This window comes from Cebus imitator, unplaced genomic scaffold, assembly GCF_001604975.1.
Source record: "Cebus imitator isolate Cc_AM_T3 unplaced genomic scaffold, Cebus_imitator-1.0 Scaffold654, whole genome shotgun sequence".
NCBI classification, from domain to species: domain Eukaryota; kingdom Metazoa; phylum Chordata; class Mammalia; order Primates; family Cebidae; genus Cebus; species Cebus imitator.
In genome coordinates this window covers 545,188-560,907 of record NW_016107969.1, presented here as the reverse complement: position 1 = coordinate 560,907, position 15,720 = coordinate 545,188, and the positions used below count along the sequence as shown (strand labels likewise).

The window sequence follows — 15,720 nt, the reverse complement described above, 5'->3', positions numbered from 1 at the left end:
ATGTTGACCAGGATGGTCTCGATCTCTTGACCTCGTGATCCACCCGCCTCGGCCTCCCAAAGTGCTGGGATTACAGGCGTGAGCCACCGCGCCCAGCTCATGATTCTTAAGTCTTGGAAAAGCCTGTGCTCCCGATTGCCCTTGTGGACAGCCAGGATAGGTGTATTGCAGGGAGAGTTACAGAACGTTAACTCGCCATGCCTAAGGAATCGGTTCATGACAGGCTGGAGTCCTTCTATAGCCTGTGGCCGTAGTGAGTATTGTTTCTTAGGAAAGAAAGGGAAGGTTTTCTTAGCTGGATTTTGACTGAGACTGCAGTTGTTGCCCTTCCTAGCATATCAGAGGCCCTTATCTTGGGGTTATTTGTGATTTCGGATCAAGATAATTCACCAATGTCACGGGTGTTTCTTCCAAAAAAAAAAAAAGGCCTTTAAGGGAAGTTCAGGTCCACGTGAAGCATGCCCCTAGTTTGGAGAGTGTATCCCTGCCCTAAAGAGGTATGGGACATTCAGACATTACCAGGAACTCATGGGAGAAGATTAACTGGTCTTTTGACAATAAAGAAGGTTTAAATCTTGTGAAGAGGAGGTGCCATTTACCCTGATTACCTGACAGAGGAAAGTTGCCCAGAGAAGGGGGTCAGCCTGAGCAGGCGACTCCCGAATCAAATAGAAAATGTATTGTCCTACCTGCTACGTCCAGAGTTGCCCTTGTCTCCATCTCTTTGATGATGATGTCACATCTGGGAGCAAGCCACAGCAGAGGGTACCTCAGCTCAAAGCCATCATTGGATTGGAGTCCGGCTTGGGGCCCTTTTGGCTCTCAGGACAGTCCCCTTTTCAGTAGCTAAGCCGACGGCAGAGAGGACAGACCGTGTAGGGCTTTTCCCCCTTTGGCGCGTAGGGGCAGTTTGCCTTCCAGTGGCCCAGCTCCCCACACTGGTGGCACCTCCCTGGGAGGGCATTCTTAGGGCAACCTGGAGGGGGCTGGTGGACTTGGAAAGCGGCTAATAACTGGGACTGCCTCTTCTCTTTCTGTGTCTCCTTCTTCTTGGCCCTGTCCCTCTCATCCTGGCCTCGGCTATAAAACACCGAGGAAGCTAATTTGAGGATTTCCGACATGGGGACACTGGGTCCCAAAGCCAGCCTTCGCAGTTTTCTCCTAATGTCGGGGGCAGCTTGTGTCAGGAAGTGATCCTTGAGGACGAGCTGTCCTTCTGGGGATCCCGGGTCTAGGTTGGTGTGTCTGATAAGAATTTCCTGGAGCCTCTCAAGAAAGGCCGCGGGGTTCTCATCTGGCCCTTGGTCGATGGTTGCTAACTTATTATAATTTACAGGCTTGACTTGACTCCTTTTCATTCCCTCTATTAGGCACAGGAGCATGTGGTTTCTGGCGCAGATTCCTGCCTGGGAGTTGTAGTCCCAGTTGGGGTCCTGCAGGGGAACAGCCGTAGCTCCCACGGGGTAGTTGGCATCTGCCAAGTGTAGCTCATCCCCGCATTGACGGGCCGCCTCCCAAATGGTCTGTCTTTCTTCCAGAGGGAGGGTTTGTCCTAGGAGGATGGTGACATCCTTCCAGGTTAGTTCAAAAGTGCGGGTTAATTTACGGAAGCCCTCGGTGAATTTTCCCGGGTTCTCCGAGAATTTTCCCAGGCCTTCCTTAACTTGGGTCAAGTTCTGCAAGAGAAAGGGGCCTCGAACCGGGACTGGTCCTGTGGGTCTGCTCACCGTTGGTAGTGGGCAGGTTCCAGAGCAGGGGCCTGAGGGACCAGCGTAGGTTAGGGCTGACCTGTGAAGGCTAAGAGAAGGACATAAGGAGGAAGGAGCTGGGGGTGCCTGTTCTTCCTCTTTGGTCTCAGGAAGAGGAGGTTGAGGTGAGTTGACCAGGAAATCTTTGAAGTTTCCTGGTTGAGGGTTCTGGAGTGGACGACTGAGGATAGCTAAAAGGGCAGGATCTATCTTGCAGCCTTTGCAAAAATCGGGGTTTTCCCTCAAGATCATAAAGGTTTGCACATAAGGGACCTCGGACCATTTGCTCTGGTGTCGGCAGTAGAGGTCAAGCTGCAGTATGGTATTAACATTTAAGCTTCCTCCCTCTGGCCAGGCTTCCTGTCCTTCTAGTTTATATTTTGGCCAAACTTTATTGCAAAGAAAAATCAATCTTTTTCGTTTTAATGCCTGGGGATCAAACTTATCCCAGTTTCTAAGGATGCATCCAAGAGGGGAATCCCGGGGTACGGAGATCTGGTTACCCATCTGAAAGAGAAGACAGGAAAGAACGTAGGATAGAGAAGGCATCCCTCCACCTATCTGGTGCCTCAGGAAGGTGAGGCGTTCCACACCTTGGCCTAGGTGAAGTGTCCATGCCTCTATCTACAAGGGTGAATTAGATAGGATGAAGCCCTCTACCCGGGGCTCCAGAATGAGCTAACCTTAACATATGCAGCATCCATTATTTCCCTGTATCTTGTTTTGCTTAGAGGGGTTTCCTAGATTTCCTAGGATTGATGGCTGGCAGGGACGCCTTTCTCAAGTCTGTATTGGGCAAGGAAGGATGTAAGAACGTCTGGCATAGGAGTAGTTCTCTTGTCTCTCATATTCCCAGTAACCTTGGTTCTGCAAGAAGTCCAGTAGTCTTGCCCCTGCTAAAGTCTGCAGAGAAGGGACTCCACGGTATGGTCCCCTTAATGCATAATAATATTGGATTAATGCATACAGATGGTTAGAGGAATGGAGGTAAATCTGGTACCTTCCCCTACTCATAGTAGGTTCCTTGGGGATCATACAGAAGAAGTGCTTAAAAAGGCATGGAAGCCCCCTGGGACTCAGAGTTAGTGGACTGGGCTGTTGATTCCGTTTTTTCACGTCCCTTATATGGTCACATAAGCAGCAAGGGGAGCGCCGGGGGCATCTTCTATCAGCTTGTTCAACGTAACGCAGAAAGCGCCTGACTGCTTCACAGGTCTGCAACAATGGCTTTAGGAGGCGGATGAAGAACTTCCCAGTGGCCCATAGGAAACCGCGGTTGTAAAGAGAAACTGGGGCCTGGGGAAGAGGGCCATAGATGAACACCCGGAGGAAGCGGACGGCTCGCTTTAGGAGCCACAGGATGAGGCATTCTTGAAGGGTGGTTGGGCGGAAAAGGACCCGGTAATAAACGAGGGATGCCCGTAAGCGGGCATCCTGCCAGTGCCGGTCCCTGCAGTGAGAAAGGAGGCAAGCGAAAGGACGAAGCTGGGTCTCATTTCTGGGGAAAAAGTAAGTATGAAGTTCAGCATCGGCCCACAGAGGCATCCGGCGCCTGGCAGCGAAGCAGACACAGCAGGCCCCAGACAAGCAGGACGCACAGGGGGCTTGCACATGAAGGAGGAATTCAAGGAAGCCCGGTGGCGAGGACAGGGACAGCAAGGAGTAAGCAGAGTGACCTGGGGCATTATTCACTGGTGGTGGCGTATTGTGTCCAGGAGAATTGACTGCCATGAATGGAAAGTGTAAGAGCTGACTTAAGACGGGATCGCAGTTTTAGTTGAAAGATATGAAGCTCCCAGTCATTGCCCAGCTAGTGCATATTCCCTGCCTTTCACAAGCCTTCTGCAGGGAGGGTCACCATGTCTCAGATCTTCCTGGTGTGGACTTGAAAGTCCTCCCTCCTCTGCCTGTCACCCCTGAGGCTGAGCTGAGAAATCAGCCACAGGGAGCAGAGTCACAGTGGCTGAAGGGAAATGGTACCGGGCATTTGTTAGTAAACTCGGCGTGAGAGGAAAAACCCCTCCCCTTAAAGCTGCAAGAACTGCGTTCAGGCAGGAGGTTCTTCAGTGCAGAAAGCAGCAGAGGTCCTCGGCCAGATAATCTGGCACTACGTTTTTAGCACTTACCCGGGAGAACAGTTTCAGGCCAGGTAACCAGCCGAAAACACGAGATGTTACCAGGAGAGGCGTGGAAGTCCTCTGGGTCTCCGTGTTACCAGGAGGGGCGTGGAAGTCCTCTGGTTCGTGGTCTTCTTGAATTCATCCAAGAGACATGCAGAAAGAGTTAAGTGGGTAAGTGCCCTTTATCTAAAGACATAGGAGCTCAGAAAGAAGAGACACCCTGAACAGTGGGACAGGGTGGGCTCCTGAAAGAATGAGTCTGTCCCTACTATTGCTGGGCAGAGCCTTTTTATGAGAATCTGACATGATTATTCATGAAAGGGCTGTGCAGGGTCATTCCCGGAAGTCCTCTGATCAGAAAGCACTGTAATGGTCCATGCTGGTACACACGTCACATGTCTCATTAGCATCTCAAATCTCCACCCAGGGGCGTGTGTTTTAGTATCATTATGATCAGGAGACTATTCTAGTGTGGGTTATTAGAGAAGTACACATAGTTGTTAATGGGGAAAATCCCCCATCTTGAGTATGTCCAGCTAGCCCCTAATATGTCCCCTTCTGGGTCAGAGGGCATAGCCACAAGGCCAGGTGTTAGCAGTGTAGCCACTGTCCTTTTTTTGCTGTCAGCTGGCAGCATCTTGAAGGAGGCTATCAGTGAGTTGCTTTTTTTGTGTGTGTGACACGGAATCTTGACCTGTTGTCCAGGCTGGAGTGCAGTGGTGAAATCTTGGCTCACTGCAACCTCCGCCTTCCAGGTGCAAAAGATTCTCCTGCCACAGCCTCCTGAGTAGCCGGGATTAGAGGTGCCTGCCATCATGCCCAGCTCATTTTTGTATTTTTAGTAGAGACAAAGTTTTACCATGTTGGCCAGGCTAATCTCAAACTGTTGAACTTGTGATCCGCCCGCCTCAGCCTCCCAAAGTGCTAGGATTACAGGTGTGAGCCACCTCGCCCAGCCCCAGTGAGTTGCATTTCTATAGATTCCTTTCTACAGATTCTTTTCCCAAGTGTCAGAGGCTTTTGAATGAGAGCAACTCCATCTGGAATAGGGGCTGGATAAAATAAGTGAGACCTGCTGGGCTACATTCCCAGGAAGTTAAGGCATTCTTACGCTCAGGATGAGCTAGGAGGCTGCTCTGCCTGTGGAGTGGTCATTCATTATTCCTTTACTTTCTTAATTGTAAACTTGCTTTCACTTTACTGTATGGATTCACCCTGAATTCTTTCTTGTGTGAGATCTAAGAGCCCCTCTCTTAGGTTCTGGATTAGGACCCAAATCTAGGTCCTGGATCAGGTAACACAGGGGCTCCCTGACCTGCTCATGCCTAGCTATTTGCCTACTCCAATGCTTTCACCTGGTTTGTGGACAGAAAAACTTCAGTTATACCTAGTTCATCCACACCTCTATATTCTCTCTCTATAACAAATCTCAGTATAAATTCACCTTAAGCTTTTTCTTCCAGGTCACAGAAAATAGCAGAATTTTCACCTTGAGTTTATTCTCATCAACTTATTTCTCTGACAGAAAACTTCTCTTAAGCATCTTCAGCAGGGCTCCACTGGTATAAAAAGGGATGTCAAGAAAATTTAGATTAATTTGAGAATGTGACATGGATCTGACATCTAAATTAGTAATTAGTACTTGCATTTTCTTTCTCTTTCTTTTTTTTTTTTTGTTTGAGACTGAGTTTCACTCTTGTTGACCAGGCTTGCGTGCAGTGGTGCCATCTGGGCTTACTGAAACCTCCGCCTCCCAGGTTCAATCAATTCTCCTGCCTCAGCCTAGCAAGTAGCTAGGATTACAGGCTCATGCTACCATGTCTGGTTAAGTTTTGTATTTTTAGTAGAGACGCGGTTTCACTTTGTTGGGCAGGCTGGTCTCAAACTCCTGACTTTGTGATCCACCTGCCTTGGCCTCCCAAAGTGCTGAGATTACGGATGTGAGCCACTGCACCCAGCCTAGTACTTGTATTTTCTAATTGTGACCAAAGAATTTATAAAACTTTGACATTATGTTTTTCCATGGCCAGCAGAAAAATGGAAAAGGAAACACTAATTTTCTTAATATATCTCTAGGCTTGTATTTAATTTAACAGCTACACAGCCCCCTGAAGTTGAAAATTTAGAGCCATGCCTTCCAATAATTGCTGGTGTTTCTTGTATGTGATAGGAATGAATACCGCACAGCCATAATGAGAACCCAAGACCCTTTAGTTTCATTCAAATACTGAGGTATGGGACAATTTCAGTATTGTTCCTGTTATTTTTAGTTCTGTTTGTCAAATCGTACATATGTTTATTATTTTTTAAATTTTGTTTGATGTTACATGTGGTGACAGTGTTGAAGTTTACTCCAACCCCATAAACATAGTAAAGAGTTGAAGAATTAGCAAAGATTGAAGAACCCACCAGAGGGGCACATGTTCTTTAGGCCTCTTGAGACTGTTCTTAGGGCAAAAGCAAAAAAAGAAACAAAACCCACCAGAAACCACTCTCTTGGCCAACCTTTTGTTTTTGTTTTCCCTAGAAACACCTTACTTCAAAGCTTACCCTCTTTGTTTACATTAAGAAAAAGCTCCAAATTCCCACAGTTTGTCTCATCACGGATTTCTCAATTGTTTGTCCTCACCGATCATGGGAACAATGCTTGTTGACTTACTCAAAGCTTAGGCTTCCCTCTTTCTCCAAGCCTCTGACTGTTGGACCACTCCTGGGCATTGACATTTAGAACAATGTCTCTTTCTTTCTTTCTTTCTTTTTTTTCCTTAAGATGTAGTTTTGCTGTTGTTGCCCAGGCTGGAGTGCAAAGGCACGATCTCACCGCAACCTCTGCCTCTTGGGTTCAAATGATTCTCCTGCTTCAGCCTCCTGAGTAGCTGGGACTGCAGGCGCACACCACCACACCCCGCTAATTTTTGTATTTTTAGTAGAGACAGGGTTTCACCATGTGGGCCAGGATGGTGTCGATCTCTTGACCTCATAATTCGCCCGCCTCGGCCTTCCAAAGTGCTGGGATTACAAGTTTGAGCCCAGCCAAGTTGTCCTTTCTTGAGAGTTCATGTGAAAGAAAATAACCTGCCTGCCATTTATCCTTAGAAATATTTCAAAATTAATTTTTCTCTAAGGGAAAATAAATCCAAATTACTTCTGAAGAGTATTTTATTGGCTTTGTTATCCACACATGACAGAACATTGAGTAACAGAACACAAAGAAAATATCTAAAATATGTTACAATTTTAAAATGAAATGTTAATTGTCTTATTTCAGAATGTACATAGTGAATTTGAAATTACAATATATTTAGAAATTAATGACATGGTGATGTTAGCATTGATGAAAAGAGTCAAACTCTGTAAAATATTTGAAGAAATTTACTCTGAGCCAAATAAATATGAGTGACCATGGCCCGTGACAGAGTCCACAAGAGGTCCTGAGAACATGTGCCCAAAGTAGTTGGGCACAGCTTGGTTTTCTACATTTTTAGAGAGACATGAGACATCAATCAGATACATTTAAGAAATACACTGGTTTGGTTCACAAAGGTGGGACAACTCAAAGGGGCGGTGGTGGAGGTTTCAGGTTATAGGTGAATTGAAACATTTTCTTGTTAACAATCAGTTGAGTGTCCAGGTATGGTGGCTCACGCCTGTAATCCCACCACTTTGGGAGGCCAAGGCGGGTGGATCACAAGGTCAGGAGTTTGACACCATCCTGGCCAGTATGGTGAAACCCTGTCTCTACTAAAAAAAAATACAAAAATTAGTTCAGCATGGTGGCATGCGCCTGTAATCCCAGCTACTTGGGAGGCTGAGGGAGCAGTGTTTAGACAAACTTGACCAATTGTTTTTGTTGTTGTTGTTGTTGTTTTGTTTTTTTGAGAGGAAGTCTTGATCTGTCACCTAGACTGGAGTGCAGTGGTGCAATCTTGGCTCACTGCAACCTCTCCCTCCCAAGTAGCTGGGATTACAGGCGCCCGCCACTGCACCTGGCTAATTTTTGTATTTTTAGTAGAGACAGGGTTTCACCATGTTGGCCAGGCTGGTTTCCTACTCCTGACTTCGTGATCCATCCACCTCGGCCTCCCAAAGTGCTGGGATTACAGGTGTGAGCCACCACGCCTGGCCTAATTTTTATATTTTTAGTAGAGATGAGGGTTCACCCTGTTGGCCAGGCTGGTCGTGAACTCCTGACCTCAAGTGATCCACCTGCCTCGGCCTCCCAAAATGTTGGGATTACAGGCATCAGCTACCACGCCTAGCCCAAAATTATTGTGAAGTATTATAGTGGCTGCCCTTTGAGATAATATATGACAATTATTTTCTATTCAGATCCTAGTTAATCTCTAGGATTGGGAGGGTCTGGAAGAAGAAGATCTAGCTATGTTAATAGAGATTGTTTACAGATGCAGATTTCCCCCACAAAAACAGCTTTGCAGGGCCATTTCAAAATATGACAAAGAAACATGTTTTGGGGTAAAATATTTTGATTTTCTTCTTTGTCTCCTAATGTTACACCCAAGTCAGGCTAGAAAGTAAGTCACGGTATATAGAGTTAAATAAAACCCATCTGATGAGAATTTATGATTTGTAGGGCATGACTACCTAGGTCCCTTAGATAGGAATTTGGGCAACATAAAACAAATCAGAGTTTAGTCCTCATTAGGATGTCAGCAAAGTTGATCTCAGAAATATTTGAGATTAACTCATCTTGCATAGAATAAAATAACAAATGTAGTCAGGCACGGTGGCTCTGGCCTGTAATCCCAGCACTTTGGGAGGTTGAAGTGAGGATTGTTTGAGGCCAAGAGTTTGATACCAGCCTGCCAATATACAGAGACTCCATCTCTACTTAAGGAAAAAAAAAAATAGCAGGGTGTGATTTCTCATGCCTGTAGTCCCAGATACTCAGGAGGCTGAGGTGGGAGGATCGCTTGAGCTTGGAAGTTTCAGCCTGCAGTGAGTGGTAATCATACCACTGGACTCCAGCCTGGAGGACAGAAGACCCTGTTTCAAATAAATAAATATGAATAACAATAGCAAAGAAAAACTATGTAATTAGTATCTACTTAAAAAAAGATACTGCTTCTTATTTAAAGCATAAATTGGTGTTCTAACTTATCACTGAACCTGAAACCACCTTTGCAAAAAATGTGATAGTGAAAGAAATAAAACTTAATTGTCAATTATTACCACAGAAGCTGTGTTCGCTCATTCTTGGGCATTGGTTCAGCTAACTATGGGAGGAATTCAGTTTATAGTTATCACTCTGAAGCAAGGACAATAGTAGTCCCTTCCCAAACTGACCCTCTCAGGTGATCTATACCACCTTTGTAAGATTGAGGAAAGGCCACAAAGTTAGGATTATGGGAGGTACCTGTATTCTGCTAAAATGTAGGTGTAAAGATTAACCAGTCATTATTATGAAGGCCACAAGATTTGTAATTTTCCTAATTGCCCCTGTAGATAGCATCACTTTTGTAAAAACCTAAGATTGGTCTTTGAGGTGTTTTTCAGACCTTTCCAATTGGGCAGACCAGCTCAGGCCACCTGGCCCTCTTTTTAAAAAAAATTTTTTTTTAACCTCCGGTATTCAACCACCTGGACTTCCTCACTGGTAGCAGAGAACTGGCACCACCCGGTCCTGTGACCCCCTCACCCAAAAACTTAGCTCCAGGAGGCTGTTTTGGACCGTCCTGATTTCCTCCCCAACCAACAGCCACAGCAATTCCCTACCCGCTTGCTCCAAATTATCCTCAAAACGCTTAGTCTCCCAGCTTTTCGGGTGACGGATTTGAGAATTAAATTTCCCCTCTCCCACTTGTTCGACTTGGCTAGCCCTGCAATTATTTAACTCTTTCTTTGCTGCAAAATCCTGCTGTTTTCAGTGCACTTTCGTCTTCTGGGCAGAGGCAAGATAAATCTGAATGGTGATAGATTTAGCTTCCCTTGCCTTGCACCCCAGGTGGTGTCGCTATGAAAGTTTCTGGACCAGGCGCGGTGGCTCACGCCTGTAATCTCAACACTTTGGGAGGCCGAGGAGTGTGGTCACCTGGGTCAGGAGTACGAGACCAACCAGCCTGACCAATGTGGTAAATCCCGGTCTGCAGGTCTATACGAAAAATACAAAAAACATTACCCATGTGTGGTGGCGCATACCTGCAATCCCAGCTACTCAGGAGGCTAAGGCAGGAGAAATCGCTTGAACCAGGGAGGTGGAGGTTTCAGTGAGCTGTACTCCAGCCTGGGCAACAAGATCGAAACTCCGTCTTTAAAAAAAAAAAAATTCTGCGAGGCCGGGCGTGGTGGCTCACGCCTGTAATCCAAGCACTTTGGAGGCCAAGGCGGGCGGATTACCTGAGGTTGGGAGTTCAAGACCAGCCTGACCAACATGGTGAAACCCCGTCTTAAAAAAAAAAAAAAAAAAAAAATCTGCAAGTAAATACAGAGTTGAGTCTCTGGCATTTAATGGAAACTAGAAAATTGAGGGATTTCTATTTTGTTCTGTGGGCAGTCAGTATGTAACTGGATTATCACTGCATGCAGAGTTTGCATTCCACCTTCCAGTCTGCATCCACTTCACAGACGATTCTAGGGCTTTTAAATTGTTAAACTTAATTCGATAGCAGGAATTTTCCTGGAAAATTCTAGGGCTTTTAAATTAAATTGCTAAACTTAATTTCGATAGCAGGAATTTTCCTGGATGTAATCACAGACTTTGCTTCCCGCCCCAGGGAGATCCTGCCGAGTTGCCTCAGCATCACTGGTTAATATCGCTTCCCTAACCCAGAATATAGAAATGTCCTGGGAGCCAGAAGAGGAAAGCACAGGCCCCGCCTCCTCCTTTCCCCCGCTCTCCCAATCCGCAGCTTGCTGAGCCCGCCCACCGCGCTGCGCGCGCATGTTCCTTCAGACCCGGAAGCAGATTGCGCGGAGTGACCCCTGGGCCTCAGCGCATGCGTTTCCCACAGCCTGTTAAACTTGCGCTTCGCAGTCCTCTGGTGCTTCCATACTCGGGATCTGCAGGTTCGTACACCCCTAAAAATGCCCTCACCGCAAGGAAATCACACGTCGCCGTGAGACCCGGGGTCGTGTCTGTGATTTTGGGGTGAAACCATTCTGAGGCGGGATCCGTCCCGGATCTCCCTGCCGTCTGGTCACGTAGACAAGTCTCTTCGTTCCATGTTCCCGTTTAAAACCTTTTACTGACCCCCTCCTCCCGTGCTGCGCCACCTAAAGCCCTCATCCATGAGGTGAATTCAGGTCTGTCGGGTTCCCAGCCTCGCTCTCGTCGGCCCCTGGACCGCAGCGCCGCAGCCCGGGTCCCGGGGACGCCTAGTCCTCTGCCTGGTCCTGGAATCCTGCAGAACCCACCCCTCTCCTAAGGCGCTGTCGCCCCCACCTCCCCGCTCCTCGTGCCGCGCCTGCTGCTCCCCAGGCCTGTCCTGTGACACCCGATGTTCTTGCCTGCCCAGCTCCAGCCCCTGGAAAATGTGCTCTTCCAGGATGCAGGCGTCTTACTCCAAACCCTCCCTTGAATGTGTGGACCCAGGGGATCTGGAGACAGAGACAGGACTGAGGGAGAAGCAGAAAAACGAGAGGAAAGAATGAGGAAAACCCGTAAACACATGGCATGGTAGACAATGGGTGAGGGATTTGCAGAAGGAATTGAGAGAAGGAACTGAGAAAGTAACAGGGAAACAACAGGAGAAATGTAGAGAAAAGCTCAATGTCCAGAAAGATGAAGGACAGCAAGATAAGGAGCGAGACAGCAAAGGGGAGGCCCCTCAGAGTAGGGGAAGGAGGGATTTGGAGCCACTGCAGACAGAGCAGCATGGTGGTGGGACAGCGAGAGAGGACAGCTGGTGACAAGGAGAGCAGGAGGAGGCCTGGGTATCGGGGGTGCCAGAGAGTGGGGACAGGGGTGTAACAGTGAAGAGGGAATTTAACATAGAGCGCCAAGGGGCAGCAGAAATATATGTAGATTGGGGACAATAGAAAGATAGGGGAGAAAGGCTGGTTACAGTGGCTCACGCCTGTAATCCCAGCACTTTGAGAGCCCGAGGCAGGCGGATCACGAGATCAGGAGTTCAAGACCTGCCTGGCCAACATAGTGAAAACCCATCTCTACTAAAAATACAAAAAAAACTGTGCTCGCTTCGGCAGCACATATACTAAAATTGGAACGATACAGAGAAGATTAGCATGGCCCCTGTGCAAGGATGACACGCAGATTCCCGAAGCGTTCCATGTTTCGCGCAGTCTACGAAGATCATTTCCGTATCTGCTAACCTAGCACTAAGGAAATAGTGAGGTTAAGCAAAAACAGGCACCCGATAACGAAATTGTGATTTTCATTGCAAAAAAAAAAAAATACAAAAAAATTAGCCGTGAGTGGTGGCACATGCCTGTAGTCCCAGCTACTTGGGAGGCTGAGGCAGGAGAATCACTTGAACCGGGTGGCGGAGGTTGCAGTGAGCCAAGATCATGCCATTGCACTTCAGCCTGAGTGACACACTGAGACTCCGTCTCAGAAAAAAAGAAAGAAAGGGGAGAAGGAGGAGTAAGAGGCAAAACAAATTGCAAGCATAGAGCAGAACATGTGGAAGAGAAGGGTTAGAAGGACGAAGGGGAGAAAGCAGCAGAGGAGAGAGGCACAAAAGAAGGAGCAGAAACCCAGGGGAAACAGAAAAAAGCTAGAGAGACCCAGGTGAGAATGAGAGATACAGAGCGAGGGAAGGAAACGGTCATGACAAAAGAGGGACACAGTTGAGTGGTGGATTGATTGTATCTGGTAATTGTGACAACATGTTGATTTCTCTCTCTTGATAAATTTAAATTTTGTCTAAATTGTACATATGAGAATAAGATTGCAAAACTCAGGCCCGGACCTCTCTGACCTCATCTCCTGCCTCTGTCCTCCTGGCTCCCTCTGTTCCAGCCACACAGGCCTCTTTCCTGTTCCTGGGGCGGCGGTTGCTTCTGCCTCAAGGCCTTCACTTGGGCTGTCCCTCTGTTGGAACTCCCTGGCCCCAAGACTACAGGTGGCAAACAAGCTTCACCAGATCACTGTTCTGATATGACCCTCTCCTCAGTCCAGGCTTCTGTAACCCTCCCTCTGCCCGCCATTTGACATTCCAGCCATACCCTCACCTCAACCTCTGGTCCATATGGCCTGCTCTGCATGTTTCTTTCTGCTCCTTCGTGCTCCACTGCCTGGATCCTGGTGACAGGGCCTCAGGGGGAGAGCCGAGACAGAACGTGGGGGCTGTGCTGCCCTTGCTTTAGACCCCTGAGGCATTTTGCAGATACCTCTCATGTGGTGTGTGTGTGTGTGTGTGTGTGTGTGTGTGTGTGTGTGTGTGTTGGAGTTTCTTGTCCAGGCTGGAGTGCAATGGCCCCATCTTGGCTCACTGCAACGTCCGCCTCCTGTTCAAGTGATTCTCCTGCCTCAACCTCCCTGAGATTACAGGTGCCCGCCACCATGCCCGGCTAATTTTTTTTTGTACTTTAGTAGAGACAGCAATTCACCATGTTGGCCAGGCTGGTCTCAGGTGATTCACTTTTCTTGGCCTCTGAAAGTGCAGGGATTACCGGCATGAGCCACCACACCCAGCCCTCACTTGCATTTTATTGTACTTTTTCATAAGTATAAGAGATTATGATATATATTTTCTGGCCAGGCAAGATGGCTCAGTATGAGGCTGAGGTAGGAAAATCGCTTGAACCTGGGAAGCGGAGGTTGCAATGAGTGGAGATTGCACCATTGCACTCCAGCCTGGGCAACAAGAATGAAATTCTGTCTAAAAAAAAAAAATTATATATATATATATATATATATATATAGCAAAATTTTGAAGTTCTAGAATTACATTATTCAGTTCACCATATGAAAATTGTTGTTTGTGCTGTTTTTCTTTCTGTCTGAATTTCAAATAAATTTCACGTGGTTCCAGTCAGTCTTAAGTCCTGGTGCTATCTAGTTCTCTGGCTCTTGTTTGCTGCCTCTTCCATGAATCTCTACACCACAACAGAAAATGTTCCTACTTAGACTCGATATGATGTCGATAGAAAGAAGCAAAAAAAAAAAAAAAAGTCATTAAAGCTCTAAGTTTTTTTTTTGTTTTTCTTTTTTTGTTTTTTTTGTTTGTTTGTTTTTTGGGGGATGGAGTTTCGCTCTTGTTACCCAGGCTGGAGTGCAATGGCGCGATCTCGGCTCACCGCAACCTCCGCCTCCCGGGTTCAGGTAATTCTCCTGCCTCAGCCTCCTGAGTAGCTGGGATTACAGGCACGCGCCACCATGCCCAGCTAATTTTTTGTATTTTTAGTAGAGACGGGGTTTCACCATGTTGACCAGGATGGTCTCGATCTCTTGACCTTGTGATCCACCTGCCTCGGCCTCCCAAAGTGCTGGGATTACAGGCTTGAGCCACCGCGCCCGGCCAAAGTTCTAAGTTTTTAAGAGCCTTTGTGTGCCTATATGTACAAAGTCATTTTTCTCTATTCTGTTTACTTACTTTGAGACAGGGTCTGGCTCTGTTACTCAAGCTAGAGTGCTCAATCTCAGCTCACTATAGCCTCAACCTTCTGGGCTCAAGCTGTCCTCCCACCTCAGCCTCCCAAAGTATTGGGATTTCAGCTGTGAGATACCACACATGGCCTGGAAGGTCTTTTAGGCTGACTGACAACACCATGGACTGCATGGTAACATCTGTGACCTGCACATACCCCTCCAGATGAATTCCTGGAACTAGAAAGTCTGAAGTAATTGGAAAACCTCAACAGGGAAGAATGACCAACCCCTGCAGTGCCTAATTAACTTTGAGACATTCTTCTATTGTTCTTTATTCCTGCCTCAACTGATAAGGCAACTGGATTTTGTAACTGATCTTGCTCAATTGATAGGTCAACCTCGTGACTGCAGACCCTATGACCCCCTCCCAGCTTGCAAAAACCACCCTGAACTGTAACTTTTATAACTTTCTGCTGCCTATCCCAAACCTATAAAACCATCTCCTGTCCCACCACCCTGCAGTGACTCTCCTTTCAGACTCAGCCCGCCTGTACCCAGTGAATAAAAACAGCCGTGTTGCTCACACAAAGCCTGTTTAGGGGGCTCCCTTCGTTCAGAGTACATGTTTTAACATGGCTTATTTTGTTCTTCTGTGGGGTGACTCATGTTCTCCTGATGGTAATTATGAAGTGAAATTTCTTCCCCTTCCCTCCCTTCCCCTCCCTCCCCTTTCTTCCTTTTCTTTTATTTGTTCGTTCATTTGCTGGTTCTATTTTGTGTGAATTCAAATTTATTAGTTTATTATCAGGTCACTAATGTTCTCCTGGTCATAATTATGAAGTGAAGTTTATTAATTTGGGATACATACACATTAATTTTCATTCACTCATAAGCATCTATATATCTACCAATTAGTATTATTTTTGGTGGGGCTGGGGGTACAAGGTCTCATGCTGTCACCTAGGCCTGAGTACAGTGGCAGAATCTCTGCTCACTGCAACTTCTGCCTCCTAGATTCAAGGGATTCTCTCGCCTCAGCCTCCTGAGTAGCTGGTATTGCAGGTACATGCCACCATGCCCCACTAACTTTTTTGTATTTTTAGTAGAGACGGGGTTTCACCATGTTGGCCAGGCTGGTCTCGAACTCCTGACCTCAAGTGATATACCTGCCTTGGACTCCCAAAGTGCTGGGATTACAGACGTGAGCCACCAGGTCCGGTTGATATATCTACGAATTATATACCAGTAGTATCCTTTACCTCGTGTTTTCTTTTTAAAATTTGGTCGTACATGTTTTCTCTTTCTTTTCTTTTCTTTTTTTTTTTTTTTTTTTTTTTTTTTT

General features: G+C 46.8%; 1 protein-coding gene and 1 non-coding gene across 4 annotated transcripts in view; one reads left to right on the top strand and one right to left on the bottom strand.

The window, feature by feature from the left end:
- The window catches only part of LOC119469431 (zinc finger protein 160-like), a 609,418-nt gene that overhangs the window by 189,894 nt on the left and 403,804 nt on the right, over window positions 1-15,720 (bottom strand). The window lies entirely within an intron of this gene.
- On the top strand, window positions 12,016-12,122 carry LOC119469440. Its single transcript, XR_005198234.1, has one exon. It is a non-coding gene; the product is annotated as a U6 spliceosomal RNA (small nuclear RNA).